We start from the raw sequence: 24,274 nt of genomic DNA on the forward strand, positions 1-24,274 counted from the left end.
ATTTTAAAAAACTCATGTCAAATTTTCTTATTGATTTATAAAACTTCCTTACACATTGAGGGCATTATCCCGGTGCAATATTACAAACATTTTTCTATTCATCATCTCGCTCTTGACTTTGTTCACTAGATACAGAAATCTCATTATAACACTATATACATTTTCCATGACAAATACAGCCCCCTTTGAGTGCTTTCATGTCACAGCCCTGCATTATTCTCTCATTTTTCTCCGTTCCCTCTCCTTAAGATCTCTTCCTTTCCTTCTCATGGTCTCTCTCTCTCTCTCTCTCTCTCTCTCTCTCTCCCCTCCCCACCTGTAAGCCCATATAGGAGAGAAAATGTAGTTTTATTTTACTTAACATAATCTCTATTTCCATTTATCCTGCAATTGCCATGATTATATTTTCCTTTAGGGCTGAGTAAAATTTGATTGTGTTTTCTTTACCCATTCATCTGCTGATGGACACCTAGGCTGGTTCCATTTCTTGGCTGTTGTGAAGAGCACAGCTGTAAGCATGGATGTACAAGTGTCTGTAGTACTTGAACTCAGGATCTCTTGGGTACACCCAGGAGTATAACCAGGGCCTAGTTTTTTGAGGAACTTCCACATTGGCTTCCATAGTGGTTGGACTAGTTTACATTCCCACCAGCAGTTTATAAGGGTTATTGTTTTCTTCATGATAATCATTCTGATAGGGTAAGATGGAATCTCAAAGCAGTTTTAAAAAATTTATTATTTTTGTTTTGTGCGTACAAGTGTTTTGCCTGAATATATGTAAGTGTGCTATGTGTGTGCAATGTCTGCAGAGGTCAGAAGAGGGTGTCAGATTCCCTGGAACTGGAGTTTCAGACAGTTGTTAGCTGCCATATGGGTGCTCAGAACTGAGTCCAGGTTCGCTGGAGGAACAGCAAGTGTTCTTAACTACTGAGTCATCCCTCCAGTCCCCTCAAAGCAGTTTTAATTTGCATTTCGTGATAACTAGGATATTGAATTTTTCGAATATTTATTTTCTGCTTGTTGTGTACTCTTGAGAAGTGCCTATTCGGTTCATTAACTCATTTATTGAATGGATGATTTGTTTCTTTTTGATGCTTACGCTTTTACCATTCTTTATATATTCTAGATACCAATCTAAGGTTTATGTCTAATTGGCAGATACCTTTTCCATTCTGTAGGCTGTCTCTTTACTATGCTGAACGGTTTCTTTGCTGTTTCTTGTTTTCTGAGTCTCTGAGATGCTTCATGGGGTCACTTATTTGAGGTCTCTTGAATTTTCCTTTCAAGTGCTTGTGGCTATAAGATTTCCTCTGAGGACTGCCTTAACTGGACTGAAAGGCATTGCTAGGTTGTGCTCTCATTTTCATTTGATTCTAGGAAATTTCTTACCTGATTCCTTCAATGACCCACTGGGTGATTCAAGAGCATATTGTTCAGCATACAAATATTTGTGTAGTTTATCTTGTTATTACTTTCCAGTTTTATTTTATTATAATCTGATAATAGGTAAGGAATCATTTTAGTTCTTTTAAATTTGTTTGAACTTGCTTTATGACCTAGACTGTGGTCTAGTTCAGAGAAGGTTCGATGTGTATTCTATTTCATGAAATATCCTATAGATACTTGGTACGTCCATTTGATTTATGGTGCATTTTATCTGAAAGTTTCTTTGATGTTTAGTTTGGACTGCTTAGCTAAAGGTAAAAGTTGAGCACTGGAGACACCCACTGTTATTGTACCAGGAACTAGCTCACCTTTTATTCCCATTAGTTTTTGTCCTAGTTTGTTTCTTCATGGCTATGATAAAACTCTGACCAGTACCAGCATGGGGAGGAATGGGTTTGTCTTACATCTCCTGGGTCACAGTTCATTAGGGGGCCCAAGGGAGGAACTCAGGGCAGGAACCTGGAGGCCGGAGCTGGAGCACAGGCCACGGAGGAACACTGCTTACTGGCTTGCTCCCCTGGCCCCTGCTCAGCCTGCTTTCTTATGTAACACAGGCCCACCTGCCCAGGGGTGGCACCACCCACAGTAGGCCCCTCCCACATCACTCAACAATCAAGAAGATGCCCCATGGACATGGCCACAGGCCAGTCCAATGAAGGAAATTCCCCAATTGAGGCTCCTTCAACCCAGGTGAGTCAAGTTGACACTAAAGCTATCCAGCACAGTTTTGTTTTGTGCAATCAGAAGCCCCAACTTTGGTTCACATGCATTTACAATAGTTATGTCTTCATGATGGATTATTCCCTTTGTTCCAATGTAGTAAGGCAAGGTAATCTTTAGGAGGATTAACAGGTATTTAAGAAGCTTTGGGAGAGTTCTTGTGAAAAGAAAATATTACAAGAAGAACAACATTCATACTCTGAGGGGAAAAAAAACACTAAAAAAGGGAAGCATCAGATTCACAATAAGTAGTGAGGTGACAGTAAGCACAGGAAAAGATGCTCAGCATCAGATAAAGAACTCAAAACTACAAGATTTCCCTCAGTTCTCTGGGATGATTATAGTAAAAAGACAAGATATTAAAAAGTGTTGGCAAATGTGGAAAAATCAGAACCCTCGGATGCTGCTGGGTGAGAATGTAAAATGGTGCAGCTAGTTTGGAAAAACAATTTTGCAATTTCTCAAAATGATAAATATAGAGTGTTCATGAGACCCAGCATTTCACTCCTTCAAATATACCATAAGAACTGAAAATCCATGTTTACAAACAAAACTCCCAAATCTTTGTGCACATGTTCAGAACAGCACTATTTCTGATAGTCAAAAGGTGAAAATAACCAAATACCCATCAGTGGACTTTTGTTAATCCATTCAATATAATGTAATTCAGGATAGTTACATGTTCTGGTCTAGACGAACCTTGAAAATATTAAGCTGCATGAAAGCAGCACAATGAAAGGCCACAGATCATGTGATTCCATTATATGAAAGCCTAGAGTAGGTATATGCCTAGATGTAGAAAGTGGATTGAGATGCCAGGGGCTGGAAAAAGGAATGGAAGGAAGTGCTAATGGGGGTATATCTTCTTTTGGGGGTGATGAAACTGTTCTGAAAACAGGTCACAATGGTGGTATACTAAAACTCCCGAATTGTCTATTTTAAAAAGACAAATTTTATGGTCCACGAATTATGCCTCATTTAAAAAAAGTTTTGGGGAGCTGGAGAGATGGCTCAGCAGTTAAGAGCACCGACTGCTCTTGCAGAGGACCCGGGTTCAATTTCCAGCACCCACATGGCTACGAATGGTCCTTAACTCCAGTTCCAGGGGAATCCGAAGCCCTCTTCTAACCTCTGCAGCATTGCATGACACGGATGCACTCATACATGCAGGCAATACACTCGTACACATAAAATTAAAAAAAAAGTCTTGGTAACCAGAGGTGGCAGGGAAGACCACCTGTTTACCTTTGAGTGCAACAGTGAACTAGAAACGTGCTGCCCTTTACTTCAGGAAAGCAGCAGAACATTCCAGTGCGCTGCATTGGTATGTCAGTCAGTCCCTGGCTTGTCATTGCCAAGACAGGCTTTTACAGTAAAACATGGCACTTCAAATTTTCAACTCTTTAAGAAGAAATTATCTACAGTATTATTGATTCATGCATCCAATTTCTTTGATTTAATTCACAGGCCTGTAAGTGTGTCTGAACAACAATCCTGTGTAAGCAAGAAAGCAGGTGGAGTGGTTCAGTCAGATCTAAGTCCAGGCCCTTGTTCTGCCATTTTCCAGCTGTATTTGTCTGAGGAAATTATCTAACCTCTATATGCCCCAGTTTCTTCATCTGGAAAGTGGAGACCACAGAGTACTTCAAGGAATTTTTGATGGGCTAAGTAATACATCACAGATTCTTGGCAAGTACCTCACCAACTGCTATACTAAGTGGTATCCAGACTCATCATTTGAGACTTTTATCAGAAAATACTGTAGTTTAGATCTTACATAGTAGCCAAAAGCTCTCATGTTACAGGCATGGTCCCCAGCACAGGGCTTTACAAGAAAGGAGAGGAACTTCTGTGTGTGTGTGTGTGTGTGTGTGTGTGTGTGCACGCGCACGCGCGCGTGCTTGTGCTGTGGCACATAAATGGAGGCCAGTGGGCAACTTCTGTGGAGTTGATTCTTTCAGGGGCCAGGCTTGTGCAGCAGGCACTTTTACCCAGTGAGTCATCTCACTAGCCCCCATGAGTGGAATCTTTAAGAAGTGGGGCTAGGGCGAGGTCTTAGGTCACTGGCCATGCTCTTAAAGAAGACGGCAGGATTCCCCCATGTCTTTCTCTTCTCTCTTAGCATCCTGGCCATGAGGTGAATAGTTGTCATGTGCTCCTGCCATATGTGCTGTCACACCTAAAAGGCTTAAAACAATGGGCCCAACCAATCATGGACTGTGAGACCCCCAAACTGTGAGCTAAAATAAACCTTTTTTCTTTTTTTTCTTTTATATTGATTTAGTGTGTGTGTAGATTTGAGAACAAGGATCAAACGGGTTGTCAGGCTTGGCGGGAAGCACCTATATCGGCTGAGCCATCTTGCCAGCCCAAACCTTTTTTCTTTAAAAGCTGATTATCTTAGGTATTTGTTATAATTTGATTATCTTAGGTATTTGTTATAATCATAGCTGACAAATACATCTTCTAATTATATTTTATTTGCAAATTAAACTTAGGTATTATATTAAAATTATATGCACAATGCAAAACATACATAAAAACAGAAATAAAAGACAGCTGAGATAAAAATGGAGGCAATTTTAAACTTTCCTTGCTGAATCTGAGGGGGTTGTCTTTGGCATACATGGTTCAGTGTGAAAACGTCCCTTCAGCAGGCTTCTGAGTGGGCAGTCACTATGTGTACTGGTACTGCTACAGTTTCCCCTCATTTTCTCTGTCCCCGTCTTTCCAGTTTTTCATGTTTGAGCCACACTAGGAGCTGCGAGCACAAGGTGTCAAGATGCAGCTCTGTCCTCACGGAGCTCATGGTCTGCAAGGGGTCCTGACAGGCAGCCTGGGACCCACAATGTTCTGTGAGAGCCGCAGCACAGAGATGACTAGGATGCTTGAGCGTTGCAGCTCACGAGTGATTAACTATCATTAACTGTCCAACAGAAGTAGAGAAAGCTGCACACAAATCTAAGGTGACATTTGATAGTGATTAAGTTTGCTGGCAGTGGAACTGGCGGCCTTCAGAAGGATTCGCTGCACCACGGGTAGCACTGAAACAAACACCGAGGACTAGCTGGCCTGGCCACTACCGTATCTGCAGTGCTAGAAACAAGATAGATTGAGTCATTAATTCATTCCAAAAATGCTGAAACCCATGTCCAAACCAGGGTCTTTCACGTTAAGCTTGCTTGGAACTCTATGCATTTCCGTGATTTTATTTTATACAGAAATAAAATGCATTCTGACAACACTCTGGAAAGGTGTTGAGAGAAGGAGAAGGAAGGAAGGAAGGAAGAGAGAAGGAAGCAGTTTCTTCCAGGGTCACAAATAGAGCAACTGGTGGCAGAAAGGTAGTTAACTTAGTTCTCCAAGACTGGTTTGATTTGCAATCTCTTAAGCCATAGCAACATCACTAGAAAAGCTATGTCATTTATTATTATTTTAAAGGAGGCCTGCAGTACAGTCTTCATATCAAAAGGAAATCCAACACAAGTTGTCTAACTATGTCCCACAACTACTGGGAGGGAAAGTGTCTTGTGTAATTCTACCTCTGAAGGGCTCAACATGCTAGCTATGACCCAGTTTTTTGTCTCAAAATATGCTTAGAGGAAAGAAGGGAGATGTTGTTAGTCAGACTTGTTTTAGAATGAAGCAATGGGCAGAAAGCTACACAGTTCATCTGTGCTCAGACTCCCTGCAAGTTCTTTGCTCGCTAAGTCTTTCGAGTCATGATTTTCAATGAGTTTTCTTCAGATATTAGGAGTGTAGGCCGGTGAAGTTGCAAGGCATGAAGACGTGGTTGCCTTATAACCGGCAGAGCAAATGGGAGCTCTGGAGGAACGACAGGGCTTAAGGCAGCTTATGTTCAAGTGTCACATTAATAAGCACACAGTCTTGATGATGGATAAACAGAAAAATAGCTCCAGCAGACAGAAAAATGCAACGAACAAAGCAACCTTTCAACTTAATGCCCTTTGTTATTTTCTGCTTTCAAAATTTTAGGGCAGAATAGATTAAATATCTTTCTATAGAATTTTGTGAGCTTAAATTTAGACACAAGCCTAAATTTAGTTGGAGGAAAGTGAGCCATGATCATAGAGGATAATCAGACCAAGAAACTCACCCCTCCTTTCTAGATGGGAGGCGTGACGTTCTTCCTCCTCTAGAGCTCATACAATCTTCAAGACTCTCTTTCACAATCAAGTTTGCACTGTGACTCCGCCTGACTCTCAGTGCATAGCAGGAACATCACGTACAACTCCGAATGCAAGGCCAGTCAAGGGGTGGGGTATAGTTCAGTGGTAGAGTGCTTGTCTAACCATGGATGAGACCCTGAGTTCTATGCTCAGCACAGTATAAAAAAAAAAAAAAGAAAGAAAGTCTACTACCTGTCTCTGTATTACTTTAAGTTTCAGTAAGAATATTTAGGTACTGCTTCCCCTAAAGGGGATGGTGGTTGTTAGGACATAATACAAATCATAGCATCAGTGTGTATAGGGATTAGCTAAGGCTTCGTGGAGGAGGTGGTATCTAAGTTGGGCCTTTAAGATGGGTCATACTACAGTATATTCCAACCCTCAGGCAGAAACACGTGGGGCAAGCCCGACGTATGCAGCTTATGTTATTGGAAATTTATTGCCTAGACTAGAAAATAATACTTATGCACAACTGTATTAGAAATGAAGTCTGTAGTACTGATCCAAAGCTACAAGGGTGAGAACAGCTGTAATTCAATTGGCACTTTACGGTATGAAATGTTTTCCTTTGTCCTGTGCAAATTCTATTAAAAGTCTAAGATTTGACCAAAAGGCAAAGTCCCCAAATGAAAACTACCCCTTTGCCCAGCAAAACTGATCATGAATGATGTCACATTCACACTGTGCAAAAGCATGCAGCAAATGAAGTGCGTGCTCCATTGACTCTCACCAGCAAAACGCTGTGAAAGGAGGCATTAAAGAGGACAGGTAGACTGAGTCTTGGGGATAGGTGGGAGGCGACAGAGGAAGTGACAGTGGCATGGCAGAGGAAACACAACAGGACTTGAGGTGCAGTTGTGTTCCCTCCCTCCCTCCCTCCCTCCCTCTTTCAGTGCCAATTTTAAATAATTTTATTTAACACACTGCATTTTCTACTTACAGTGCTACTTACATTGTACTTAAAGTACAATGTTATTTCCTTTCCTGGGCACATGTTCCTTATTTGAGTATTACAAATGCCCAGTGATTTACTATAGCAGCTCAACCTTAAAACTGCCACAGAACTTTGTAAATCTGAGTCCTTTAAATATTTTATTGTGGAACAATCTCTACTTGGATTGACGTAATCAACCTCTTCCATGGTGAGCTCGGAAGAAGTACCACCAGAGGAAGGAGCTCTGCCACCAGGGAAGCCCCCAGGCATTCCTCCTGGCTTGCCACCAGCACTCTGGTACGACTTGGTAAAGATGGGGTTGCTGACCTCTCCAGTTCTTTGTGCTGGTGCTCAAATTCTTCCTTCTCAGCAGTCTGATTCTTATCCAGCCAACTGTGATTTCATTACACTTGTCGAGAATCTTCTGTTTGTCCTCATCCTTGATTTTGCCTTGAAATTTCTCATCTTCAACTCTTGTTCTCAGGCTGAATGGACAGAGTCCAGTGGGTTCTTGGATGATACTTTGTCTCTCTGCTTCTTGTCTTCAGCTTTGTATGTCTCAGCTTCCCTGACCATGTGTGCAATGTCCTCCTTGCTCAAGTGACCTTTGCCATTGGTGATGGTTTTTATTTCCTGTATGATTATCTAGAGCAGAAACATTGAGGATACCATTGAAATCAATATTGAAAGTGACTTCAATCTGAAGAACATCTCAGGGTGCAGGAGGTATGCCTGTGAGCTCAAACTTCCCAAGCAGATTATCATTGGTCATGGCTCTTTCAGCTTCATATACCTGAATGAATACACCAGGCTAGTTGTCATAGTAGGTAGTCAAGGTCTGTGTCTGCTCAGTGGGAATGGTAGGTAGTGTTGTACTTAATGAGGACAGCCATGACTCCGCCAGCTGTTTCAATACCAAGGGAAAGAGGAGAGACATCCAAGAGCAGCAAATCTTGAACATTTTCAGACTTGTCTCCAGACAGAATGGTGGCCTTCACAGCTGCATCAGAAGCAACAGCTTCATCAGGGTTAATGCTTTTATTCAGTTGTTTTCCATTGAAGAAGTCTTGCAGAAGCTTCTGAATCTTGGGGATATGGGTGGAATCACCCACCAGGACAATTATCATGGATCTGTGACTTGTCTAGTTTGGCATCTTGAAGGGCTTTTTTCTACAGGGTCCAGAGTACCACGGAACAATTCAGCATTCAATTCTTCAAATTGAGACTAGGTAATGGAGGGGTAGAAGTTGGTTCCCTTGTAGAGAGACTCAATCTCAATACTAAAGGAGAGAGCACACTTAGCCTGCTCACAAGTGGTGCGGAGACTGCAGACAGCTCTTGTTCACACTGATGTCTTTCTTGCTCCTGCACCTAAAACTCAGCAATGAAATGGTTGACCATTGGTTGTCAAAGTCTTCTCCACCCAAGTGGGTGCCTCCAGCTGTAGATTTGACTTCAAAGAGTCCATCTTCAATAGGGCAGATTGACACACCAAAAGTGCCACAAATGAAAAATTAGCACATTTCTCTCCACTCCAACCTTCTTGTCTAAGCCCTAAGCAATAGCAGCAGCAGTTGGTTCACCAGTAATTCTAGTACACCGAGGCTAGTGATGGTTCCAGCATCTTTGGTTGCCTGCTGCTGAGAGTCATGGAAGTAAGCTGGCACTGGGACCATAGCATCAGTAACAGTCTTTTCAAGGTAGGCTTCTGCAATTTCCTTCATCTTTGTTAGAACCACAGAAGACACCTCTTCTGGATAGAAACTTTTGATCTCACTTTTGTAGTCTACTTGAACCTTGGGCCTCCTGCCTTCATCATTCGCCACCATGAAAGGCCAGTGCTTCCTATCAGACTGAACAACTGCGTCATCAAACCTGTGCCTGATTAGACATTTGGCATCAAACACTGTGTTCATGGGGTTCGTCACAACCTGCTTCTTTGCAGCATCACCTATCAATTGTTCATTGTCAGTACAAGCAACATAGCATGCTAGAGAGATGGCTCAGCAGTTAGAGCACTGGCTGCTCTTGCAGAGGACCACGGGTTGAGTCCCAGCACTCAAATGGCAGCTAACAACCATCTATAACTCCAGTTCCAGGGGAATCTGATGCCTTCTTCTGACTTCTACAGGCATTGCCTGACAAGGGTGCACTTATACAGATGAAGGCAATACACTCAGACACATAAAATAAATAACAAATAAAATTTTAAAAAGCAACATAGCTTGGCATAGTTTGGTTCCCCTGGTCACTGGCAATGATTTCCACTTTCCCATGCTGAAGACACTCACACATGAGTAGGTGGTGCCAAGATCAATGCCAACTGCAGGTTCCTTAGACATGGGAGCTCTTGTGTAGGCCTGGCTCTGCTGGAGAGGAGACCACAGAAGACCCTGAGAGGTGCTGCTGCATTCGATCTAGTCTTCTTTCTTGATCTGTATAATGGTTATGTGAGTTTGTTTAGATTGTGAAAATTCATCAAAGCATATGTTTATGGTGAAACTGCTCTGTGATCAACCACAGTGAATAACTCTAAGGCTCAAAAAGGATTTACATGGCTGTGATTCCTTGTTAATCTCTGTCAACTAGTTCTGTAGTTCTGGGCAGTTCTAGTAAACAAAGAAATTGTCAGTATAACCAGGGCGTCAGTGGTTGTTTCAAATTTGTATTTATTAGTAAGAGTTTTGTAGCTATAATTAGAAAGTTTCAGAAATTGTTATTTTTGGTTTTTTTTTTTTTTAGCTCTGTATGATAGTAAAAATAATATGAAAGTCCATTCTTCCAAGCTGATTTTTAACTCTAACTGCCATTTTAATTTGAGCATAATTCTCTTTCTATTGCCATCTGCATACAGTGTTTAATCCCTACATTGCTATGTTAAGTAATAACATACAGTATGTTAATGTCCTGGGTAGCTCTTCACCAACCAGCTATGTATCCCTGTCAGACCTTGCTCTGACTCATCGGGGATTCTAACTCAGGAACTAACAATGAGAATGAGAAGACAGGAGGCGTAAACAGGAGCTGTAAGGGCACATATTTGGCCACCCTGCGAGGGGAAAATTAAAGCTTAAAGACCAAGCCATGATAAAACATGAAAAACTTTGGTAAGTGTAAAGGCTGTGGTATCAGCTCACACAACAGAAATCAGGATCCAATCATTCAGAAAGCCTGGTCAAAGTTTAGCAAGTGGCCTATGTCAATGATGGGCACATGGACTTGAGCATAACCAGAGCCAGTACTGCCAAACGTCCGTCACAGAACTTTCAGCATGTGGACACACTCGACAACCCTCCATGTCACACACACCAATCCCTTGAAAGGTCTGAGGTAGAGAATTCTTGGATAATTAAGTTCAAACTTGGAGATGAAGAGATGGCTCAGTGGTTAAGACCATGTACTGTTCTTGCAGAGGACCAGAGGTTCCCAGCACCCACATTAGGCAGCTCACAACTGTTATAACTCCAGAGGATCCTTTTCTGACTTCCACAGGCACCCCCCCACGATATATACTCAGACATACCCCCCCCACATAAGAATAAATAAATAATCTTTAAGCTCAAACTTAATTCCTTGTTAAGGAAATGAATAATATTCAGGATCATATACTGCCTGTTTTTTGGGAGGGCAAGGGTTTTTAAAAGATTTTTATATTACTGTGCTATATTTGTATAGAATACTCTAAACCATGATCTAAAGAGAAATTTACTTTCATACATTTTTGCCTTGATAGTCAACTTGCTAAGTTTCAGAAAAAATTCTGAGAGTTATAGCTGAATTCTTTTTATTAACCTTATGGTGAGTTGAAAAACAAATTTTAATTTTCCAGCACCTATCTTCTGAGTTCAAGGTACTTCCTGAGCTTAACAATTAACTACACACTAGAAGGAATGTGGCAAAACCAAGTTGAAGAAGCCTCATATTCAAGGATACGGCATCTTCGAGGTAACAGTAGCCTTGGCTATGTTATCTTCAATAAATGGAGATTTGAAATATTACTTAAAGAAACAGGACAGCAGTCACGGAGTGTAAAAACAGAAAACAGCAGAGGCAAGCAATCTGAAATTTCTGGAGTATAAAGATGGACACTCCAAATGGGGTTAAGACCTGAGATGACAAATGCATCAACACCTGTGTGTGCTTAGTGGCAGCAGAAGTTAAGTTGCCACATGATCAGGAAACTGTTTTTGGGAGCCTCTAGCTGGAGGGCACAGCTCACTGTGGTGGATGGGCACCTGGTTTTCTAAAACTTCAGGATTTGATACTTCTCTGTCCCTTAGTGTGTACCGCAAAGCCTTTCTGCTCTGGTCTGACAAACACAATTATTGCGGTCTAAGAAAGGTGTGGACTGGGGAACTGAAGATAAAGCACGCAGCATCCTGAAGACAAGGTCACAGAAAGCCACCCGAAGACTTCAGACCTCAGAATGTTTAGGAGACCCTGTGCTTATATAAAGCAGGAAAATGGCAAGAAAGAAGATCCTAATTGAAACAGAAATCAAGGCATCGGAGATCTATTTCTTCAGTAAACACTTGATGAGTAGGATGCCCATCTTAGCATTAGCATGCTGGGACTCTGAACATGCTGGGGCTAGAGGTGGACTGCCTCACCCACGCAGCATCTACATGGCTGTTGGGGATTCAAACTCCGGACCTCATGCTTGTGTGGCAAGAGCTTTACCTGATGAACCATTTCCCCAGCCTGAATTCCTTCCTTTTGGGAATCTCGAACTGCTTCTTGTTACAGTAGCTGGCATACTGTCCACGCACCAAGCTGCTCAGTAACGGAGATATCAAATGGCTAATGACTTCTACTATTCTACAGTATCGCTCACATTTTGGACCACACCAGTTTCTCATTATTTCATTCAACTTCTGCTCTAGACGATTTTGCCTCTGTCTACAACTAGACACTGGATGTAAGAAGTGGAAGAAACAACACATTCTGTAGCAAGAGCATGAATCTGGATTGAAAACTATAAAGAAGGCTGAGGGGTTAGGAGGAAGTTCCTCCTGGGAAATTTCTATGCTTAATTCAAATATTTTTACTGACAGCATAAATGTCACTTAATCACTGAATTCTGTAGTTTCAGCAATAAACTTAGAAAAAACTTAGATGAAGACCTTGTCTTTTCAGGGAAGAGGAGAGAGTAAAATTTTGATAAAACATCAAATATCAGACTGTTTTCCAAAAGCTGTTAATTGGCAGGAATGTTCAACTTAATTTAGCACTCAGGGTTATGAACTGCTATGAGTTCTGCCTCAATTTAATTCTACCCATCAACCATGAAGCTCCGCCACCTATAATCTAGCTCTGGGAACTGGCAGGTGGTCTGTGGGGAATGAACAGAAACTCTACTCCTGTTACTAAATATTTTTCTCTCTTCAGGGTACCCCCAACCAAACACCAATGTTACCCTATAGAAGAGCTAGATGAATTCACTCTACATTAGCACTTTATTCAATCATAAACACAAGAAGCATATAACCAGAGAGCAGTCAGTTGCTGAATAGTCATTGGATTTAATTTCTAGAATTTTGTGAATTTGAAAAGGTTTTGTTTGTCTTAGAATGCCAGGCACACTGGTTATTCAGCAATAGGTAGACACATTGGAAACAGCCCCTTGGATTATGGACTGAATGGTCTATATGCACTATTTCATTGACTAGTCAAAACTACACTATGAACAAAGCATTACTTTCCTCAGGTCTATAGATGAGGTAACTGAGGCTGAAAGGGGTCAGTAAACAAGCCCAAGGTCACACAAGTAAGAATGCCACCCTTGGACTCATGAAGGTCTGTCTGACTCCAGCGTTTGGCGGGCTGGACATGTAGGTAGACTTGACAGGGGACTCTATTTAGGGAAGCCTTTTATCAAGGGGCCCAGGATGGCACTAGGTGGAACTGCCAAACAAGAGCAAGTCACACCTAAGTGAACCTGCACATGGGCCAGGGTGATGCCCATATGCACAATATGCAGGGAACCTGATCTTGAAACAGGTGTTATGAAACAAAGCAACACTGTTGTAGCTGAAGCAAGAGAGGGGTCAGAAGCACATCTCTAAATTCTTTAAACAATAGGGTATTGTTGGAAAATAGCTGCAAATGGCAAACTCCAGTAGCAAATTCAAAGAGAAACAGATGGCGTCCTTTTGAACAGAGTATATCCGAGACAAAGCAGAACTTTATATAAATGGAACATTGCTTTTAAAAATTTTAAAATAACTTAAAAATTTGTTTTTCTCTAAGTACGTAGAGCAACAACTTCATAGACTTTTATCACTTTTTAGTAAAATGATGATAGCTATTCCCTATTTTAATATTGGGCCCAGATACGTCAGGGAGGGAGTGAAACTAATCCCTTTACATATTGTTGTAAATGGCTTGAAAATTAAATAAAAAACTACTCAGATTATACCAAGCCTAAAATATCTTTAACACATACCTACCCTTCTATAACTCAGTTTTGATATAAAAAATGTAATGATTAAAGTAAAAAGTTATATGATTTAGTTTATAATTCTTTTCCTACAGAAAGTCAGACATTTTCCTTCCCCTAAAGATCTAAATTTGTAATCTATAGCCCATTGTTTCTTTTTCATGAAAATAACCATTTGTCAATAAAGTCAAACATTTTCTGGAGCTACCAAGCATGTACTTACTTCAGTAGCAAATAGCCTAAAGCTGGAGCTACCAAGTCTACTTTGTTTGCTTAAAGATGCACATTATGGCATTTGCAGATTTAAAAGGATTCATTCGTAATGTCTGCATGTAGTTGTATATGCAGAAAAGTTTAATTACCAGCTATCTACATTGCTGTAATGTTACCCTGAGGGCTGCACTTCTTTCTTAATTAAAAATATTTGAGCTTAATAATAAAGAACTCTATTAAAATATGAATAAAACATTACAAAGAAGTTTGCCAAGCAGTTAGCAAATCAGTTTCCATAAACATTCCTTAAGAATCCCTAGCAGTACCTTTCCATGTTCAAGGATTACAAAGACAGTTCTGTCCCTCCTTTTTAAAGAACCTTTAATTTTCCTTTGTCATAAAGTGGCTTCACACTGTCACTTGGTTAGAGCACAGATTTTCAATGGCTGTCTACCTGCAACTTCAGGTTGTAGTACCTTCAGGCTAAGTTAATAGTTGAGTCCCTTCTGCCATCGTCTTTCACAGCTCTTGACACAGAAGGACTTGCCCCGCCATGTGCCTCCTGCCATTTGCACCTTCTCCAGAGGCCCCAAGCAGTGATTCTGTCCAACTTGGCTGGAACCTCCACAACTGTAATAGCATTACTATCGGTCCAGACACTCAACTTCCAAACCTAGCGTCATCCTTAATTATGCCTGTTTCCTCTATCCTTCCTTTTAGTCCTACATTCCAAACATTCTGGCCATCTACTGCTTCTCTTCTTCGTGTTGACACTGAACTCTCAGGAAAATGTTGTTTCTGCCTGTTGTATTCATTCCTGACAAGCCAGAGGAAATCGTCTCAATACTGTACTTACAACCTCCAAAGACTTACTATTGTACTTGGAATAGAGTCCACCCTCCTCTTATTGTCTTCTACTTTCCCATTGACCATACAACCCAGCTTTGTCCTCAGAGCCTTGTATCTAACTGTTCCTGGTGCTTACAGCACTATTCCTGGGTTATTTGCACAGATAGCATCTCTGTAAACGTTAGATCTCAGTTCAAATATGACCTGGCAGATAATAAAGTGTCTAGCATCCTGCCCAACTTGGGCACTCTATTACACCATTTATTTTCCACACTCTTATCTTAGATTATTCTGTGCAGCTGTTTACTGTCTTTCAACAGATGTAATCCCCTGAGGAGAAGGACCTTATCTGTCTTAGTCAGTGTTTTACCTCTAGCACCAAGGAGAAACCTGACCTTAGGCACTCAATAGATGTTCTTATCTAAAAGGGGAACCACATAGCTATGCCCTATCACCTAGAGGCTCTCTATTTCAGAGGCTCTCTACAGTTATTATTTACAGCATAGGTGGTAGAGATGCCTAGCACGTCAGTAACCCACATACATGGACAGGAATGCTAGCCAGGAATGGTAACTTCAAAGCTGTGTTCATTCTAATATCAGAAAGACTTCTAATGCCAGGACAATTCTCAAAATTTCTTTTGGCATGAAGTACGCATCCTGACTAGCTTCATTTCTCTGTGTTAGAGTTCAATAGTAAGGCCATAGTAGACAGAGTACAAAATTCTCTAAAATTAAGAAAAATGCCATTAAAAATAAAGATAATTTATGAAGGTGATAAAGCAAGAAAAAGAAATAAAAGGCAAATTAAAAAAATACTATCTTTCTTTATAATGTGTGATCCTACATATGGAAATCCACAAAATAACAAATTCACCAAGGTTATAAGATACAAAATCAGGGAATCAAGATCAACGAACAGGTCAAAGTGAAATTAAGAAAACAGTTCTATCAAAAAGAATAAAATATTTAGGACTGAGTTTAACAAAAAAGTCAGAATTTCATGAAAATGGAGAAGCCCTGATGAAAGAACAATCAGGAAAGGCCAAAAGGTGGAGAGCCAGCGGGCAGGCGAGATATGGTGAGGACAGCAGTGTGTGGGCAGGCGGGATATGGTGAGAGCTGTGGGCGAGCAGGTGAGATATGGTGAGGAGAGCTGTGGGCGGGCAGGCAAGATATGGTAGGATGGGAGAATTCAGGACTCATGTAGACATTTGTTGTAATACTGTGTTAGTTAGCTTTCCATCACACATGGAAACGTGGGAGATAACTAACTCAGCAGAGAAGGGTTATTTGACTAATCATTCTGAAGGCCCAAGAGTGGGCAGACCCATTGCTTTAAGTCTTTGGGAGGGGTGCCTGAGAGTAGTGGCAGGGAGCCTGTGAGACAGGAAGGAGGCAAGAGAGGAAGAAATAAAGGACTGGACTCCTATGATACCTCCAGTGATGTAAGACTTCCCAGAACACCCCACGTCCCAAGGGCCCACGGCATCTCCCAAAGGCCCCACCCTGGGCAGCAAGCCTGTAAAACATGAGCCTTTAGAAGATGCTGATCTCACCCATTTCCAGCAAATCTCTACCCAAATCCTACCTGCATGTTACGCAGAAGCGAATTCTCAAAATTCTCATATGAAAAGGCAAGCAAGCTAGCTTAGCTAAAACAAGGAAAGGGCACAGAGTCATAGTGATCAAAATAGTACAGCACTGGCGGAGGGTATATACATGTATGTCATATATACATTTAACACACATGGCCACGTCAATGGGAAAACTAGTTTTCTTTTACAAAAAATTTTCTGGGAAACAATATCAATGTTAAAAAATCTAGGTAGACTCCCCCATCTCACAATACACTCAAAACATCATTCATAAACATAATTTTATAAACATAATTTAAGAGAACTATAAAAGTGTTAGAGGAGAAATTCAGAGTAAAATTCAGAGTAAATACTTGTGGCTGTGGATTAGGCAATGGCTTTTCCTATGCTACCAAATGCACAGCAACAGAAGAAAAAAGTTCATCAAATTTTAAGCTTTCATGCTTCAAAAGACATTATGAAGAAGTGAAAAGACAACCCACAGAGTACGAATAAATATTTTTAAATCATATATTTGGTAAGGCAGTTTTATGTAAACTCTAAGCTAAGAATTCTTCCAAATGAATAATGAAAAGATAATCTAATTAAAAAGAGGCAAAGATCTTGAAAAAACACTTATCCAAAAAAGACATATGAATGGATAAAAAGCATGAGTCATTACAGAAATTCAAATCAAAATCAGTGAGCTACCACTTCATACCCAGGAGGATGGCTTAAATACAAAAGGCAGACACAGAGGAACTGGAACCCTCAAACATTGCTGATGGGAACAGAAAACAGTTTGGCAGCTCCTGTAAAGTTACATGCCATTTCCTGTGACGGAGCAATTCAACTCCAATGAAGATGATACATTCCAGAATATGGAATACAGATGCCTATGTGAAAACGTGCCCACGAATGCTCACAGTGCCTTAAGTTTTAAGAGCCAAAAGTATATGCAATCCAAAGCTCACAGAAAGCCACACACTGAGGACTGCATCTCTGTGAACTGTCCAGAATAGGCAGATCCACAGAAACAAAAATTAGATTAGTGGTTGTTCAGAACTTGGTGGGGAGGGTAATGGCAGATGACAGCAGTGGATACTGGGTTTCTTTGGGGATGACAAGAATTATTTAATTACCTTAAGTTAGTGGTGATGGCTGCACACTGTTAACACACAAGTTATGTTATCGAACATTTTAAAAGGATGAATTCTGTTGTGTGAGAACAGTTTTAATAAAGTTGGTAAAGTAAAAACATAAAGCCATCTCCATGTGTCTGTGGGACCTGGGGGGATCCCTTTGAGGAGGAGGCATAGCCTTATTTGAGGAAACTTGCTTTCACAGATTCTTAGCTGCAAATACCTAGAACTCACTGCAAAAAATGAGCACGAACTTCTGTTTTAAATGTGTCTCTGAAAGGACACTCCATTCCTGCTGCAGTTACACTCTGAAATGGGGTAAGACTGCCTTATGCCTTCAGTAATTTTATATCCTATTGAAGTAAGACAGTCATATTTGCAAACATGAACCACAGATCATAGGATTACGGGGCCTGTGAGGGATACAATTGGATTAGTCTGAGTTTTACATTTACTTATTTTTAATTAGGTGTCTGTGTGTAGGTATGTGCTCATGAGTGAAGGTGCTTGCAGAGGCCTGAGATGTCAGATTCTCTGGAATCAGAGTTATAACCAAACCCAGGTTCTTTACAAGTGCAGCTACGTGTGCTCTTAACCACTGGGCCATCTCTCCAGCCCTAGTTTTGAGTTCTGACGTTGATGCCAAACCTCTGAACAAATGGGAAGCCAGGCCTCTGTGCCTTTATTCCTTATCAAAGACAAAGCTCCTTCCCATGCTCATCCCTAGAAGCAGCTGCCGAGTCAGTCTCCTCAGCTCAAACCGGAATAAAAGGTTGCTTCAAGGAAGAAGATGTGGTAGACTTGGGCTTTGAACTTGGGAAACTATAAAAAAAAAGTCTAACAATCCAAAGCATTTCTGGGAACTGGCTTAACCTAAAGGCCTCCTGAATGAAGAGAACGTGTGAGAGCAAGTCCCCAGCGTTCTCTCTGAACTTCTCTTCCTTTGCTTTCTGCTGTTCCCCGTGTGACACAGAGCACTACTTTCCAGGCGGGGTGCCATGCTGCTGGCCACGCACCTTGAGTTCATTCATGCCCCCATTTTACAGGCTTACTTCTGTGTTCTGGCTGTATTTCTACAGAAAAAAATACAAGACAGGAAAATAAACAACTTTTGGGGGGCTATAGAATGGCAGACAGACTGTATCTAATGGTGGGAGAAAAGAAATTAGGGGGAACACTGATGGGGATGCTTCCTAAAGGATTGCATGGAGTCTGGTTTTGGCAGCTCAGTATTGGCTACTGTCAAGGGAAGCAGCATTGCAGAATGATCTACATGGCTACCTAATAGCAGTAAAGTTCACTAGTAAAGTCAAAGAAGATACGACTACATTAAACAATGACCTTCCCTTCCCTCCCTCCCTCCCTCCCTCCCTCCCCCACCTTTCTCTTCCTTTTATTTTTATTTCTTTGAGACAAGATCTCACTGTATAGCCTTGGCTGGGCTGGAACTAGCTATGTAGACCAGGCTGGCCTTGAACTCACAGATCCGCCTGTCTATGCCTTCCCAGCTACACTTTTGATTGCTTTACCAGCAGTTTCTAAAATTAAAAACTATGCCAAAAGCTATAGACAACTTTTATTCTAACTTACGACAAAAAAAAAAAAATCCATTTTTGCTAGGTGAAGTGATTTTCTATTTTCTTGTAAACACACATTTCAGTTTTACATTTCGGTATTTCTTAAGATGTTATCATCTTTAGAAAGAACCGACATGCATTTATTCGGCATGGCGTGTTGAGAGGCTCTAGGGTAGAGAATCCAGGTTCAATGTCCATTTCTTCAGCTAAGGCAGCTGTTGCCCTTGAATAAACTGCATAACCCTTCTAAGCCTGAGAGTCCTTGTTTAAAAAGCAGGCACGATGAGAATCCCCCTCTCTCAGGGACTTTGTGATATTAAATGACATACTTCATGGAGAGGGGCTTGGCACAATGCTATGGACACAAGGCAATAAACTACTTCTGTTTATTCCTGATAAAAAAGTAGATGTCCATGACTTGTGCTATGGAACTACCTAATCTAAACTACTTATAACATAATTGAACCAAAACAGAGTATGATTTTCTCTGGAGCATCAGTTCATTTGTTTTCCAGTTTCTGAGTATAGCTGATGAAGAAGGGGAGAGAAAGGCACTAACGGAAAGGAAAACGTCCATCTGATGGACATGAACACAGCCACATCACTGGCCTCGGGATCTATCTGATGACACCGCTTTACGGTTAACCTTCACTTGTGTCATTTATTATTTGCAAAACTGCTACAGAGAGACCAGAAACTGAATAGAATAATGACATTTTTATAGCTCCTAATGTAGATTGTTATTGAAAAATCTGTCAATTTTACTGGCAAGCTTTTGGCTCAAAAATAAGGTCTTCATTTATAATTTGCAGGCAGCAATCACTCAAATTATGAGAAGTAACTGGGAAATAAAAATTAACTATTATGATGAAAATCACATAATCATCTTTCTCATTAAAAACATGAGGCATTCTATTATCTTTGGGATGTGCAGTATACTCTTTAACAGCTGCTGCAACTGAACTAAAACATCTGAATGGGAAAGAAAATATATTACTGATCACCCAAATGATGAAAAATAGACACTGCTGTAAAGGTGCCAGAAGTACGCCAACGCAGAGCCCACCAGGAAGTCTGGCCCACACGGAACCCCCGGGGAAGCTGCACGCAGACCTTCTGGAATCCATTTTAGCTTTCTTCCCAGGCTTCTTTTAAGGAAGTTCTGCTTTTTTATGCTTTTTAAAATTTTATTTTTAAGTACTGCACTTGTGTGTGTCTGGGTATAAGTATGTGCACACAAGTGCAGGTGCCTGTGGAGGCCAGAGGTGGAGGATTCCTGGAGCTGGAGTTCCAGGAGGTTGTGAGCCCCTGGATGTGGGTGCTGGACTGAAGTCTGGTCCTCTGCAGGAGCAGTATGCCCGCTTAGCTGTTGAGCCATCTCTTCAGCCCCAAATTTGCTTTTGAAGCTGGCATTTGATGGGTCTGATAGGGTCCTTTGCTTTATCAGGGGATCTGGAATTTTCTGAGGATCTACTCCTTCTTCTATGGCTGATAACTTGACTGGATTAAGAGGTGCCTAGAAAACTGGTAAAGCATACTTCTAGATATATCTGGAAGGTTATTTCCAGAAATGCTCTGCATGTAGGTCAGGAACTAAGGGGAAACCTCCACTGAATGTGGGTGGCCCTCCCTGATGTCTCTGCTTTTCGAGGGAGTAGTGTGAGAGGAGGAGGAAGCTTGCACTTTTTCATCACCTAGGGACATCAGATTACACATCCCTAGCCCTTTCAATATGAACTTGCACCAACAACTCTCCAAGTACCTTTGAAGCTTTCACTCTCAGTTGGGGCTTCATCACTGGTCCCTCTTGCTCTGAGGCTTCCAGATTCCTGGATTAAGAAGCTGTGAGTTCAAGGACAGCTTGGTCTACATAGTGAGTTCCAGGACAGCTGGGGCTACAGGGAGACCCTGTCTCAAAAAAAAAAAAAAAAAGAAAGAAAGAAAGAAAGAAGCTGCTGAGCTCTCTAGGCAACAGAGGGCCATTGTGGGATATACAGGCCCTGATCCCAGAAGTCAGTCTAATAAATAGATCCTTATGTGTACAATATATCATTTATTTTCCTCTCCAGGGCACTGCCCAATGTATCACTTGGAAGTAGTTTCTATCTATTTGCCTCACTTAGGAATTCCAGCTTTCTGGTGTTTCTGCTTCCAGAGAGCCCCTTTCTACTATCTACCATGCAGCTACATGCTCTCTAATTAACTGGGCTAACCCAGAAGCATTGGTTCTTGAAACTGGAGAACCTAGATACTTTAGTTACCCGACATTGAGGAATAAAGTGAAAATCATTTTGGGCAGAAATTTGCCGATAAATAAGGTACTGAGTGCAAGTTTGTAACAAGTTCATATAGTCTATGAATAAGGCTATATATTTTACTTTAATAAGAAAAGAAAAACTATGAGCGACTAAAATAGCTATCTGATAAGCATAAATCATTTGCTAAAATGCCTTTCTGTATGGTATCTGGTGTGAACAAGGCATATTTTTTTATTCAGGAGCAATAAGAGAACATTTAAAGACTATCCACTTACATTCATTTCAAAGAATGTTTGAAAGAAGAGGATCCACAAATTACCTAGAGCATCTAAGTGCTATATGCTTTGACTGCACGCTCCACTAGCTCTGTGGGAAGAGAGAAAATAAGACTTAAGGAATACAGCTTATTTAAATGAGGAGATGGTATTCTAAGTACAAGCGGGTTTAGCAAGGTACTTTTGCCTACTGTCAGGCAATTTTATTGTTTAAGAGCAGTAGATACTGAAACGTTTTCCATAAAGTTATTTTCCTTACACGAAAATTTTAATGGAAAGTATATTTTTCCAGAAAATATGAACATCCTCTTAAATATAATCGCTTGGAAAACTGAAAGTAAAAGCTAGAAAAATTTTTATAAGCATATAGTTCTGTGATTATCCACAGGAAAGCAAAGTTTAAAATTCTAAGATCTGGGAGAAGAGAAATTATATTACATAAAATCAATGTCCATAAAAGAATCCAAATGATGGAAAAGAGAACTATGGGGCCACTTTGTTCTGTAAATGTTGCATTCTCCATGTACATTTTCAAGTTCCTTAACAGTTAATGGAACAACTACATTCCTGTATGTGCTGTAGAGTCTTCCTATTTGACTTCTATTTAAATAAAATGAGCAACCGAGTGTTAAATAAACTTGTATCAGGAAAAGGTAAAAGCAGAAAAGTCAAGCACATTTCATAAACATTAGTCAGTATCTGCTGACCCACATCCTGACATCAAAAGTTTACAGTTTAGTAAACCACCCCTCACCTTCCATTCATAGCCACCCAGAACCAAATGCCCAGCTACCACACAAAACCAATTTCAAAATATTTGAGTGACTAATGGACTGTTTAGTTTCTTCCTGAATGCCTGGTGCTCATACACATCCAGCATAAATATCACAATTGAAGGTGAAATTTTCCCTTGGAAGTGAAGACTGTTTAACTGTGAGGAAAGCCTGCTTTAGGCTGAGCATGGGACACAGGAGAGATTTATCAGAGCTTTTAGTTAGAAGCTAAAGAGAGGCTGTCTGCCTCTCTTCCTTTCTCCCCCCTCATGGTTAGAGTCTTATTCTAGGCAACAGGGATGGTAAGGACATAATGGTTGGCCACGGCATAATCCCTGCAGCCTGGGGACTTTACCTTGAAGGCAACAAGGAGTTCTCATGTCATTTGAAGCAGGAACACAGCACAGTGACACCGACTAGAAGGCATGGGTATGAGTTGTACGTACTGTCTGCAGTGTTGAGATGGTGCAAGTGTCCTTCCTGGCAGGAGTAAGGATAGTCTAAGGAGAGACATTTGTGTCCCTTTGGCTAGCAGACTGTTGAAACAATAGTTCCTAAGAATTAGATTTCTTCAGGTATCTCGTGCTGGGAGAAGGAACAGGCTGGGATCCTGGTGCCAGCAAGAGGAGGAATTTGTCTCTCCTGAAGAAATTTCCTACAGTCCTGACAACTTGTCAGACTGGAGCTGAGACAGCGGTGATGGGCAGGACCACACCTTGAAGGGACTGCTTAGCTATGCATGCTCTTGCCCTCTATTTAAACCTAAACTTCATTCCAAGACCTTGAAGATGGACTAGGAGGGGACCTGTTTATTTGGTCCTGTTCTCAATGTAGGCTCATTGAAAAACATCCCTGTTTTACAGTATTATTTAATTGGCCTACTGAGAACGGATGGATAAACCCAGCTTGTTAGGGTTTCTAGAGTTCACACTCTGATCTAACAACTAGTATCAGTCAGAAGGGAGGCCAATCAGGAGACTGTCCCAGTTAGAAATGCAGACGTGCTAATGTCAAGGAATTGATGGAGAAGCCAGCTGAGTTCAAATCAGCACATCGAAAGCAGAGAATGTCACACTTAATATCTCTGGAAATCTCTTACGTGAACTCTAAGATGCCTTGCCCTATCATTTTATGACTATTTCTTCCTGTGAGAAGTTGTTGGGATGACAAGGCAAAGGTGCCCTTAAATTGAGTCTTAAAGCCTCTGCCGAGAAATAGATTTCTGGTCTGCAGCAAAGAGTGACAACTGCAGAGGGGCCAGGATTTCTTATGAACAGTTCTAGTTGGGATGACAAGGCAAAGGTGCCCTTAAATTGGGTCTTAAAGCCTCTGCCGAGAAATAGATTTCTGGTCTACAGCAAAGAGTGACAACTGCAGAGGGGCCAGGATTTCTTATGAACAGTTCTTGTTGTGAACCACATCTAAATTTAATCTGTGCTCACTTTACAGATATTCTATAAATAATGGCAAAAGTTATCTTTCGGAATCCCAGGGAGGTAAAGAACGGATGGTGACAGTGTGACTCTGTCCTTGCCACAGTCCTACGGTGTCCTCAGCAGAGGCAGCAGGTACTCCTTCCTACTGTAAGCTACTGACTGAGAGAGCACCTCCTTTCATCAGCTGGGCACTGTGAGTATGTCCACAGGGTTAAAGAACTGTCCTTGGACAGAAGACCAGAAAGAGAGCCAGTGGCACTGAGAAATGCCTAGTGTTCCCAATTACTAGTGAATGAGTGATGACACTTATAATTGTTTTTTAATAAAAATACAAAAAGAATAAAAATTTAGTCTTATTTAGAAAGGAAGGTAAATAGAAGTCAGCAAATGTTTCCAAGACTTAGTTCTAACACAACATTGGTGGATCTAGTATCTATCTATCTATC

General features: G+C 41.0%; 1 protein-coding gene and 1 pseudogene across 13 annotated transcripts in view; both read right to left on the reverse strand.

Annotated features, from left to right (window-relative positions):
• CUNH3orf67 (chromosome unknown C3orf67 homolog) overlaps window positions 1-24,274 on the reverse strand; it is a 273,967-nt gene that overhangs the window by 73,967 nt on the left and 175,726 nt on the right. The gene's annotated exons all lie outside the window — the stretch shown is intronic.
• LOC103740546 lies at window positions 5,246-9,632 on the reverse strand (annotated as a pseudogene).

This window comes from Nannospalax galili, unplaced genomic scaffold (genome assembly GCF_000622305.1).
Source record: "Nannospalax galili isolate Female #2095 unplaced genomic scaffold, S.galili_v1.0 scaffold561, whole genome shotgun sequence".
NCBI lineage: Eukaryota > Metazoa > Chordata > Mammalia > Rodentia > Spalacidae > Nannospalax > Nannospalax galili.